General features: G+C 39.5%; 1 protein-coding gene across 7 annotated transcripts in view; it reads left to right on the forward strand.

Moving 5' to 3' along the window:
- The window catches only part of Fry (FRY microtubule binding protein), a 418,719-nt gene that overhangs the window by 183,921 nt on the left and 221,382 nt on the right, over positions 1 to 13,416 (forward strand). The window lies entirely within an intron of this gene.

The following is a 13,416-nucleotide window of genomic DNA, read 5'->3' on the forward strand; positions in this document are numbered from 1 at the left end:
ATTCCTTTCTATAGTCATTCAAGGTTTCCATCATTTTCTTATGCTCCTCTTTATTGTCTATGTCTTCTTCAGACCTGCTGAACAATTCTTTCAGTATGTTTGTGATTTCTTCTTTTACCTGAGACATTATTTCTGATTTGACTGCTTTTACAATCTCATGAAGTTGTTTCTTCACTTCAGTTGCTCTCCTCTCAGAGATTTCAGGTGTGTGACTTCCATTTTCTTCCATGAGTTTATCTTCCAGACTTGTTCTCTGTGGGCTATAGTTCTGAGTTTGCCTTTTGCTCCTTCGTCTTGACATTCTCCTGGGTTCCTCCCGCCAAGCTGGTTGTGGGGCCCCAGATACTTCCATATTGGCTGTCCCTACACAGTGTAGGGGGAGGGGACAGGCACCTGGGTTCCTCTAATTCAGATTTATAGGGAGGTAGCAGGGCATGGAGTGGGTTTTTCCGGACTTATGCACCTACACTGGGGCTTCCCTGATGATCAGGGGTGCATGTAGGTGGGGCTGCTTCTCTCAGCCTGTGTGTCTACACTGGGACTCCCGTGAGAGTGGCAGACACACAGGGGTGTGTTCGTCTGAATCACTAGTGGGTAATGGCTGTCTGAGGGAGCCAAGGGCCTCCAATTGTGGCTGCAGATGCACATGGATTACCTGGCTGGGTGTCCCTGCTCTTGAAGGGGAGCATATAATGGGACATGCCTAGCACTTCTCCTAAATGGTGTACAAGACTTGATTTTATTACATATGATGTTATTAATAGCGACTTTGAAGAAAATGAGATATTATGGTAGCCATTGCTGATTTCTTGTCATCTTGTTGTAAAGTCCAGCAATGCTTTTATTCTTTGTTTTGATTGGTTTTATTCTGTTTAGTATTATTTAATTTCAGTATGTGTGAAGGTATGGACAACTATTTTGAAGAGAACAAGAGACATTATGGTAACCATTGTTGATTTTTCCTATTGTCTGGTTTTGAAGGTCTGTAAGCTTTCACTCGTTTTTTTCTTTTTGAATGATTTTATACTATTTTGTCTTGTCTGAATTCATTATTGTGAAGATAGGGACAACTATTTCAAAGAAAACAAAAGACACTATGGTAACCACAGTTGATGTCCTGTTGTCTTGTTTTGAAATCCTGTGTGGATTTTATTGTTTTGTTCTGATCTGCCTTATTCTATTTTGTTTTGTTTTATTCTCTTTAAAATAAAAAAAAATTTAAAAAGAGCTAATACACTTTCTATGCATCATTTCCTCTAATTGTCACCCTGACACAATTTTACACATGAAGATGTTTGAGCTAGAGTCCAAACCTGGACTGTGAATAAACACTAAACTCTGCTGCATCTCATCATATTTTACAAGACATGTACCAGGCTGGCAGTGGATGACATTGGTGGAGCTCAGCAGGAGCAGAATTTCCTTGACATGCACTCCCACTAAGGTTTTTACAGAGATGCGTGTGTCGAACAATATTCAGAAACCTTGTGTTTTTTTGCCTCCAGTTTCAGCAAAGCAAGCACATTGGGGTACTTTCTTGGTTATATCCACTCAAAAAGAAATTGAGTCCTTTTATTTTCTTTTTTAAAAAACATATTATATAAAAGAATATTATTAGATCAGACACTTGGGCCCTTTGACATTGTACCCAGGTCTCAGCTGGAAGACAAAACAAGCAAAGGAATATAGTATTAATTTACTGAATTATGTTTTACAAATTAATAAATATTTATTTAATACTGAGAGTAGTGGATGGAATGCCTTCCATATTTCCCTTAAATATCAAAAGGATAAAATGTTTTTCTGTTTTCATATATTTCCATAGATATGTCAGTATTTGCCAGAGAGGTTCATATTTTAACCTTGTTTAAACATAGCTATGAATTTAAAAAGGCTTTATCATTATGCATTTACCTGTCCAAAGCCTCTCTCAGCTAGACCTTGCATTGTTTGCAGAGTTGGAAATCAATATCATTTATGAAGGATTGCTATGTTGTACGCACAGTGCTAAGTACTATATCATTTAAACTTCCTCAGATCCTATTGAGGTAACTGTCATTTCACAGATAAATGACTGAAGACTAATAAATAGAGACTCCCACAGGAAGTGCATCAGGAAGTGAGTGTGCCTAGATTTACACACTTCTTGCTCCGGAGACTCTGTGCTTGTTAGCAGCCTGGCGAGAGCCATTCCCACACCCTTGTCCTCTGCTCAGTCCCACCAGAACACCTCCAAGAGACAGGTATTTACTTCCTTGGCCTTCGGTACAAGTTTGCAACTGCACTTAGGTTGTTGGAGGAACTAATGGAGAAAATTTTTCTTCCTGAAAATAAGAGAAATTCGTCTGATTGACTTGTTACCTTCAGCTTTTGGACAGCTTATGTAGATAACAGAAAAAAAATAAAACTGAATTTTAATTTTCTGAAATGACTTTGTTGTTGAGACAGATTCTCACTTTATAGTTCAGGCTGGCCTGCATTCACTGTGTAGCCCAGGCTGGCCTCAAACTTGAGGTGATCTTCTTGCCTCAGCCTCTTGCGTGCTGGACTTGCGGGTTTGTGCCCCTAGTTTGGGATGAGTTAAAATTAACTATAAACCCAGTTCATGAATTTAAGGAGAAGATTGTCAGGGAAAAGAGATGTATATAAATCAGTAGTTAAAACATGAGCGGTCCTCAAACCCATGAAGTAGAAATTGTTTATATATGCATGAACTACTGTTCACATATTGATATCACTCGTTGGCCCTTACAGTCAAATTTTCCCTGTTATTTCCCTATACTGTTGATTTATATCTCCAAAATTGGAACTTTTCTCACCAGCGCCACAGCTGTCTATGACTTCATGTCTTTCTCCAGGTCCCTCATCGAACTCTGCTTCCTCATCAGAAATGCTGAATTTCACTCTCAGTCCCAAGCAAGAAACTAGATTCCTTCTAACTTTGTACTGTTGTTCATCTATATCACTCCTAAAAGCTGTCATCTTTCCCTGCCCAAATAGCATCGCCCACATGTGGGTGTTTGCCCCCATCACCTCATCTCCCATCTGCAACACTCAAAACTCCTCCTTGAGAGTTTTCTGCTACCATTGAGTTTCCAGAACACTCCAGTCCAGTGGGGGTGAACCTATGGCCCGCGCACTGCAGCAGGCTGTTTGTATCATTAAAAGCTCTAAAATGTTCTCCATCATCAGTGGAGTGCTTCCCACAGTTTTGAGTGTGGACCTTCACCTTCACTCTTGCAATTGTGTATCACCTGGAGATTGTGGCCTCCACAGGCCAGGGCTCCATAAGTGCTTTTACTGCTGATGGTTACAAACACAAGAAATAATTAAAATATTACAAACTGGAAGTCATCTTCCAAATTAATTCTCTCGAGGATAGATATCCAAACCATCTTTTTTATGCTTAAGAAGTCTGTGGGATACAGAAAAAGACCTGTTCTCTGACCCATAGTCTGTAATCTAAATGCCAAATGATTTATTCAGCTTATTAGTCATGGTTATTGGCCAAAGATGATGTAGGAGTATTATTGTAGTTTGAGACACAGTTTAGGGTAAAGGAGTAGCATCTGTTACTCTATATATTTTATGCTGGTGCGATTCAAAGCACCTAGATTTGATAGGGCATGATGCTGAAATTGAGGAAAAACTTGCTAAAAGTTAAGCAAAAGACCAGAAGCTAAGTATAATTATGTGGTTAATATGTTAAATGAACTCAGGCAGAGGATAGAACTACCATGAAGTATGCACACTCTATCAGTGAAAGACCCACTCAACAATTCTCAAGTGTCCCTCATGCACAAAATAACAGCCATCAAACTGGCCCAATGAGCTCATTAAATATCATATTGTTCTGCCAGACAAGGGCCCTGTTTTAGCGAGTGACTAAGAGACTGTCACTTCTTGGGCCAGGAGAATGAAAACGCTCTTTGGGCTCTGGGAAAAGGATAGAGATAAATTATTGGTCCTGTTCCTAGAACATCTCTCCCCATTTCAGATTGTGTCTGATTGGGCTGTATTTTATAATGGAAAAAAAATGACTACCCAGCTGAGTTGATTAGTTCCATGTTTTCATGAGATTTCTGTGCACAAGGGAGAGAGTTCTAGAATGTTCTTTATGGATGGTGTTAAATTGATGCCAAGAGATTTACCCATTGCCTGATCCTGCTAGAGCTGGCAAAGTTAGGAGAGCTTAGAGCTTGAGCCCGAGCCCAAACCCAAGCCACTGTCTCCTCCACTTCAAGTAGAAAGTTAACAAAATCTGAAAGAGTCAGCCAGGAGTAGCATCCCATTTAGGTTATTTACTTTTATTTTTTCTTGTTGAAAACAGAAGTGAATCACATTCTTCCTGAGCCTTGCTGCAGAGGGAAATGATGCAACACTAGTCATGTGGCATAAAAGAAGGAAAGACCTGTTGTGCAAACCCAGCTCTTCCTTGTGCTCTGGTGTAAGGAGAAGTTCAGTGCCCACACTGGGAGGCAAAACAATGATGGTACACTTTTTTTCCCCAGTGTCAGGGGTGAAACCCAGGGGTTCAAGCATGTGAAGCACTTGCTGAACCACTGAGCTGCCAAGCCAAAGTTCTTCACAATCTTGGCTTTTCTCTGCATGGTGGAGAAATGATGCTTTGCATTATTTGACCACCAGCTTCATTCATTTTTATTGTAATAAAGATATGAAAAGAATTGATTCAAGCTTGTTTAGTTTACTTTTTTCCATATGATTTGAGATATCTAAAATGTGTTTTGCCTCAACTACCTATGACTTTGAACAAGCTACTTAAATTCTGTTTGAGAAAAGATGCTAATATAAAGAAATTCTATATAATATGAATTTTATATAAAGGTACACATATACATGTATCTATAAATATGTATATTTACTCGTAGATCATAATGATTGAGTTAATATTTATGAAATGTTTAGTGTACTTACTGTTATAATTGCTCAGTAGCCATTATTATTAATTTACTGCTTAATACTCACCTAAATCTCCCTGTGAGTTTATGGCTCATTGCAAACAAAATACAAGTAGAAACTGAAGAGTCCAGGTGTCTATTTGGAACATCTTGATGTGAGGACATTTTGGTGAGAGGTTTCTGGATCTCAGGAAATAAACCATCTGGAGCCATCCAAGATGGAATAAATACCTTCCTTCCAGATTCTAAGCTGTGTGTAGTAATTGCTAAAGTAGCAAGGCATCAAATATATGCGACTGTATATGTGATCGCATTTCCTATGAACGTTACATGAATTATACCTGAAGCATGAGTGTTTTGGTAAACTCCCATACCACAGGTGAATTTAAGGGTCATCTTGGTGAAGTCCTCTGTGACTGACCTAGTTCCTCTTCTCTTTGTACACGTATTGTTGCAGGGGTGACATTGTTGTGTAATAGTGTTTTTCCTAAGTTGCTCCTAGTCTAAGTCTTCATTTTTATACTCCCTAGTACACTTCCGGGCACATTGGCTCTGGTTAGTAATCTGTCAAATGTTGGATTCGGTGACTGGTTGTGGGATTTTTATAGCCAGACTTCACTAGCACCTTTCCTATCTGTGGATCATCGTACAGTAACCAGTGTCTTGTCCTTTGGGTTCTTTCTCTTTTATTCTAAACCGGAATTGAGGATCTAAACTCACCTATAAACTAGCCTGCCTCTTCACCCCTCACTTGATTTTAATCTTCTTTTAGTACACTTGACAACCTAAACGTCATCACTGTTCTCACAAAGCTCTGGGCAGACATGTTCATAAAATTCAAATTGAAGTTAGAGTGAAACAATTTTATGAACGTAATTATCAGCCAACTAAGAGTGTTTCCAAGATAATTCTTTTGTTTTCAATTAGTTGGCCATGTCAACAATTGCTCTCAGTGCAAATGTTAACTTACTCCTACATTTGCCTAAATGTCATTTAAATTGCATGGATTTAATTCAAGTTTACTTTTAAACCTTCCAGCCATGTTTGCCAAATTGGAAGGCAACTGTGCCTGGTGAGATCTACCAAGCTAATTCTTTATGGACTGTTCAAGGTCTTTTTTCCACGTGCGGGATGCTGCTGTTGCATGTTTCTTTGGAAAAACACATTTTTTACTAGGAAGAAAAAAAAAAGACTTTCTGAACCCAAAGATTTTATCACAGTGATTAAGGTGCATATGGTCAAATCATACTCCTAAGTTGGACATGACTGAACAAGCTTCAGGAAATTCCCGAGAGGGAATCAACAGTCTTCTTTTCCCTTCTTATCAATTATTAAATGCTTACATGCCTGGAGCACTATGGTAGATGGAGTCCACAGTGAGCAGGCTTAGCTCCTGCTCTGTGTGGGCTTCATAGTCAAAGGCAGCCTCTATCTGGTCAAAAGAGATTTGGGGAAATTGCACAGAGAATCAAAATGCTGATTGAGGAAGTATTTCACTGTGCCAGGCTTTGTGTTGGACGCAGGGATACTGACCTAAATAGGCAAAGAAGGAAATGAAGCGTCATTTTAAGTGAGAGGAAGGAGACCATGGCACAGTTCACAGAGGTTGAGGCATTTGAAACTTAAGAATACTGCAGAGCGGAGGGGAAAGAGCAGAGGGAAGAGTGTAAGCAATTATAAGGAAGTGGGAAAGTTCCTGAGTGGTTCGGTGAGGGCACGTGGGATCCTTGGGCCCGTGAGCGGGCAATGGCAGATGGCGTGCAAAGGCAGGCTGGGACAGAGGACTGACCCAGAGCTTTGGAGGCCCTGCCAAAGTTCCTGGATTTACCCTGCAATCACTGTGCAGCCCCAGGTCTTCAAGGAGGGAGCAGAATGGTCATCTCCCAGCTTGGTCTAGGAGTTGTGTCTGAGAATGGAGAGACAGAGGATCACTGCCGGGATGGCCATAAAAGAGAAGGCAGGGGCTGGGAGTAAAGTAGAGGGGGAAATGGAGAGGGAGCTGATTCAAGCCCCTCATCTAAAGCGGAACTGCCAGGGTCTAGTAACTTTCCTGGACCCATCCTGAATTTCATCTTAATGTATGATTTTTAAAAAACATATGATGATGTAGCTTGGGCCTGAAGAAAAAAATTACTTGAGAAATGACATTTTGAAATTTATACTTTGAACCAAAAAGAAGTTTTTACAATAGACTGTGTTGTGGTAAAAGGTGATGACAGTGTTGTCTCTTGATACTTGATTTAAGGCACCAAAATAACACAAAGACACTACGGGAGCCGTGCACTACCCCTATTACGTGCATCTTAGTGCTATTGCAGCTTGTAGGTTGGCACACGTTTTTTTGTTATGATGGTTGTTTTTGTTTGCTTGGTTTTGGTGTTCAAGAAATACTCACATTAGATGACAAGATAATCTTGAACCATTTAAATGTCAAAATAAGGATCTCATGGATGTTGCATAACCCACTGGTTTACCTTGGAGAGTGACGGAATGTCAGTTTGTCTAAGCTGTCTGACCACTCTCCACACATGACAACCTCCAAGGAAAATGTAGTGTAAATTTCACAGAAAACCAAGGCACAGTTGAGGGTCCCAAAGCTAGTATTTCTTAAAAGACAAGTTGAAGATGCTCTCTGCCAGCGGTTGTTTTTGTATGTCCACATAACAGCAGCAGTGACACACAGGCCTTATCAGTTTTCTCATCTTTTTCTACCCCCTAGGGAGGGTAGTGTACTTTCCACGGTCATATTTACTTGCACAAGTTCCTCTAGAGGAAATGTCTGCTTCTCTTGGAATTTATGAAAGTATAAATTCTTTGTTTTTAAGAAAGTATCATCCCTTTGTTTTTATGACAGTTTAAACTCTATCCATTTGGCTAATTGAATCAGATTCTCCAAGAGCCTCCTGCTCACCCTTACGTGAGAAAGTTTTTGGAAATTGTAGTAGGTGTTACGGATTGCTAGGACATGACAGTGATGACCTCAGAGTGTTCCAGTTGAAATTAACAAATAATGGAACATGATTCATCATCGTGTAAGAACATAAAACACAGATGCACCTAACTTGTCATAATAAAATAACAGGCTAATAAGCTTTACACCTGTGCTCTCTTATGAACTCTTGGTTCTTTGAAAACTATTTCAAAATGAAAAGGCTAAAAGTTAACTTTCGGTGTTACATAGATACAACCTGTCAATATAACATCAGCATGTCAACAGACAAAAAGCTGTTCATCCCAATATGGCAGTGCATGCTTAGAATCCTAACAGTCTGGGAGCCCGAGGCAAAAGAATCCAACATTTGAGCCCAGCCTGGACAATTTAAAGAATTAGCAAGATCGTGTCACAGAAGTCCACCTCTTCATTCCATCCATCCATCCATCGATCCAAGGGCTGGGAATGTAACTCAGTAGACTCAGTTCTCAGTCCTGGAATTAAAAAAAGAAGAGGAGGGCTTCTTAAGGAGGATTATTGAAGTGACAGATTCCCAGCAGCACAGGCAGGAACAGAGGTAGTATGCAAGCAGGCTACGCAGCACTAAAACTCCATTCATGTATTTAGTGCTTTCCATCTCCTTCTGATTCGGGAATGCAAAATTATTTTTCCCAGGATGTAGTTGGGTGAGGAAAATAAAGATTCTCCTTTATTTGCTTAATGGAGGTTTCATGGTACAAGTGGGATTTTTAAAAGGTCTTTGAAGGAGAAGATGGGTTGGCAGGATGGAGGGAAAAGACGTGTCAAGCTGAGGAAGGGAGTGGTGATGTGGCTGGCCAGAGCAGATGAAGGGAATTAAAGTGCTGCCTACCAGAATAAATGAGAAGCCTGAAAAAGAAATTTTAAAAACCCTGTGAATATGTGCCAGTTCAGCTTTCTGCTTAAGTACCAAGCCTGTTTTCCACTGGTGTTTGCATTGCTCCTGGGTCTTCGGATGGGCTTTAACCCTGAGAAATCACTGTGTTCTAAGTACATTGTATAAATGATTTGCCTGTAGTAATGATGGAAAGCACAGCAGTTTGCTAATGCAAATTTGAACTACCTGTTCACAATTTAGAACAATCTTACCAGCTTTTTAGGTAGGGGCTCTGAGCCCGTGGTAGAGCAGTGCTTAGCCTGTGCAAATCCCTGGACAGAATTTGCCACCTCAGAAAGTTAAAAGGAAAAACCAGATTTAAATAAATCAGCATATATTCGTGGATGACACAGTGTATGTGAAGTACTGACTGCTGTAGAAGCTTTGATGGATCACAGAGCTGGAGCTGCTTTCAGCAGCAGAGCAGAACAGGTGGAAATCCGTGTGGTTTACATATGTGTATATGTGTAAATTTATATAAAAATATGGACTATTTTGTCACTTCTTGTGTTTTTACTAATTTGTGGATATATAGTACTGCAGTTTTTTCTTAACAGGTTCCCATGTATGGCCACAGAAATTTCTCCTCTTGTGTGTTTCATAAACTAGTAATTGGTTTAGCAATGTCCAATGGAAATATAATACGAGACATGTACATAACTCTTAAGTTCTTCAGTATCCACCTGAAGTACTTTTAAACATGTGAAATCTTATTTTAACTAAATCCAGTTTATGTTAAATATTATTTCAACATGTAATCAGCATAAAAATTATATATTTTATCTTGGAGGAGATAATTCTTCAGAATCCAGTGTATATTTTATATCATCAGGAATCTAAATTTGAACATAAAATTCACCTAAGACCGTTGATCTGTATTTAGATTTCATAAAACTTATGACTTAAAAATAATTTATTGGAAGAGATAAGGACCAACAAGTGTTTTCCAGGTTCTTATCTGTCCTGACCATTGAATTGTTCAGGAGAGTTGGTGATGTGAAAGGTTACCTTTTAATTTAGGGCTGAAAAAAGAAAAAGAATTTAATAAGGAGAAGCCCAAAAGAAGTGCTCAGGGAGAAGAGTGCTTTGAAGGATAGAAGAGACGAGATGTCCTGCAAACAGGTGACCACAGCGAGGACAAGAGGGCAGTGGCTGCGAAGTCCTTTTATGTCCACTGTGATAGTTGATCCGGGTGGTCCCACTTGAACTTATGCTAGAAGATTGATAGCAGGTGCCGGCTTCAGCGTGTTCTGGCTTCAGATTGGTACCAGATGCAGGACCTGCCTCGCTCCCGTGTCAGGCTTGGGTGCTGCTGTTCCGCACCTGTGCTAATGAGTGTCCTCACTTGGTAAGCTGCTCTGGCCACATTGTCATACCCTAACCGTCTGCTACTACAGTTTCATCTGTGCAGATTTTTCTCAACTAATTTTTTCAAGTATGAAATCAAGTGTCAGTTTTTAAGTTTGAATTTAAAATAATGACAGGAAAAATTAAAATTGGATTCCTCAGTTTCACTAGCCACATTTGTAGTAGTTAATGTTGTTAGAGAGATGACTCGTAGGTGCTCTGTTGGACAGAATTATTATGAATTGCTTTCATTAGCCAGGCTTTCAGGCTTTTAGAATAATATAATATAAAATGCATATATTAATAAACTATAATAATGATGTTCGAAATGTAAATTCCATTTTGGGTGTTGTCATTTCAAGATGAGTGAAAAGATTGTATATTGACTTCTAACGTGGTGCAGGATGACTTCCATTTCTTCATAGTGTGCAACTAAGTTCATCATCGTTTCAGAGCAGTCTGGGCTGAGGCTGAGTTACTGTTCTAAAATCCCATAAGCAAAAGTTCTAAATTGCCGTTTTGAGTGGCATGATGGAATCTCTGGCAGCCTTGCCCCATTCTACCTGGAAGCTAATCATCCTTTTGTCCAGTGTAAGCACACTTTTCGTGCTGCCCATCCCATGGCAACCGAGAAAGCCATGTTCACATGACTTTCACTATAGGATATTGTTACAGTTGTCATAGTTTATCATGAGTGATTTTTGGTGCATGAGATGTGCCTGATTTACAAGCTGAATTTTACCATAGGTATCTATGCTTAGGGCAAAAAACACACTTTATGTCACATTTGGTACTGTCCAAGATTTCAGGAAACCACTAGGGGTCTTGGAGCGCATCCCCTACAGGTAAGGGAAGACAACCAAGATGAAAGATTTCCTAAGATTGAATGTACCCAGGCTTAGACACTGGTAGATTTCATATGCTGTACCTTCCTAAAGACTACGTTAAAAGGCTGTGAGTTCATCCTCTGAGTGCCTGGCCTGAACATTTTCATTAGAACTTACATTCTTTAAAGAAAAGGCAAATATTTGAAGGGTCAGTCAAAACTTCAGATTTGGAAATTTTGGTTTAAGTGATGCTTTCTTACTTACAAATAGTCATTTATTGCCATTCTAATTGCGCCTATGTGGACTGTACTGAACAAGTCACTCCAAAGTGAATTCCTACTATTGGGTTTATTTTATTAAATATTTAGATATGTTGAATGAAAATCCTATAGGAATTTCTATCCTTTACCCTTGACATGGTATGGTCTTTAACAGATCCCGCATTTGTTCTGGGTAGCTGGTTGGGAGACATCCTTAGGAGCGATTCCTGGGTTCCAGGAGGTACTTTCTAAACTCCATGGCATTGCTTTTATTGTTAACAAGTCATCGTTTTTTACATCTTGTCTTTTTGTTTCCTGTACCCAATTTATTGAGAGTTTAAAATCTAAACATAACTTCCTGAGTTGCATGTAAAAATTAGGCTTACAATGAAACTTGAATTAGTCTTTGTGTGTAAAGTACGTGGATTTTGTGGGGGCATGGATGCAAACCCAAGAGGCTGTTTAAAGACAAGAAACAAATTAAGGACAGCATAAGCAAACCCAGGTTTGTTTTAGTTACCTTCCTGTAGTGGTTTGTTGTTAAGTTTAGTTGAGTTAGTTAACTTCTAAACTAAAACCTCAGAATTCAGGTTTACTTTTTTTTTTTTTTTTTCATACGGGGGATTGAATTCATGACCTCACACTTGCCAGGCAGGTGTTTTTGCTACTGAGCTAATTCCCTGGGCCTACTTTTTTAGTTTACTCATCAGGTTTTGAGTAGATGGGTGGTTACAGCGAGATAGAGCTGTGCAGTGTGGTATCTTATTTTAAAGTCCCCTATGCTTTCCTCTGTCTGGGAAGACAGTTACTGGATACCCAGTTATTCACTGACTAGTAGATATTCCCAAGGCCCTCGGTAGCTTCCGCATCTGGCAGCACATTAGAATCACTTGCAGAACTCCTAAAAAAAAAAAAAAAGACTCATTGTAGTCTAACTAAGGGTTCAAATTATGGAGAGCTGTCTCTAGTAGGTCCTGTGATTTATACTTTTAATAGAGCTCCCCAGCTTTGAATAAAGTTTTGGGATTTTTTTTCAGGCTCCTTTCTAAAAAATAAATGAGTTGAACTCATGAAAAGGATCACTACAGTAATCCTCCAAAATAGTGAAATTAAGGCTCAAAGCAAGGGAAAATCAAGTTGGAAATTACACATGGACTATAGAACAGAAGAATGTCTATAAATTGATAGATGGAAATGGTCTGTGAAAATGTTTTGGAGAAAAAGCACTTAGAGTATCCCTAGTATTTTCAGATTCTTGGACTTTCTCGTTGACACAGAATCCCTTCTGAGTTTCCTCTCCAAGGCTGGGTTGATGCTTGTAGGATTAAAATGAGCCTCTGTGGGTTCGGGCAGTCTACCTAACAAGTACAGCACACCTGGTTGGTAGAAAACTACTTTACTAGTGGCTTGGTTCCAGACTCATGCACCATGGGCCAGAGTAAACCAGTCTTTTCCTTGAGGCCTTCCTGGTAACATTTGCAGGTTGTATTTGCTTGCTGCAAGTGTCTTTAAGTAATGACATGTTTGGCTCAAAGTTCACACAACTGGAAGCCTGTTTGAAAGCCAGGACAAGGACACCCCAGCACAATGGCACATTGTCTTCTAAGTTCACTGCCTTTGTCATGGTTCCCTCAAAGCAGAGCCAGACTGTCAGGAACGTTTGCCCATGGTGGGCTGTGTTTGGTTGCTTTCTTCAGGAGCCTCCAGAGGCCCCTTGGCACTAAAAAGTCGATTAATTCAAGTAAGCAAACATGTCATGTGTTATGTCATGGAAAAATGTAATCTTTTGGTACTAGAATTTATTGTTAATTGCCGTGTTTCTGTGATAATATTTCAGCACCGTATCTACTGAACTTCCAGGAGTTCAACAATATATCTACTGAATCTCTAGAAAGACTAATGTCTGTAATTACACACATAAAATGTAACCTTTAATTGTTGAGATATTTCATCCATAGAGCACAGGTCGGTTCTAAACCCTCACAGTGTAGAGAAGCATTGAATTTCAGTGGATTTTTTTGTTTTCTTTTGTTTTTGTGTCTATTTTTGGGTACTGGGGATTGGACTCACTACCTTCCCAGGCAGGCACTTAGGCCACTGAGCTAAATTCCTGCACCACTGAGCTAAATTCCTGGCCTCTTGAGTTTCAATGATTTAACAAAATGAGGAATTAGAGGCAGCTTATATTTTTTTCACTTTGGGATTTTGATTTATA

This window comes from Cavia porcellus, unplaced genomic scaffold (genome assembly GCF_034190915.1).
Source record: "Cavia porcellus strain 051 isolate PalLab524CR breed Dunkin Hartley unplaced genomic scaffold, mCavPor4.1 scaffold_21, whole genome shotgun sequence".
In the NCBI taxonomy this organism is placed as follows: domain Eukaryota; kingdom Metazoa; phylum Chordata; class Mammalia; order Rodentia; family Caviidae; genus Cavia; species Cavia porcellus.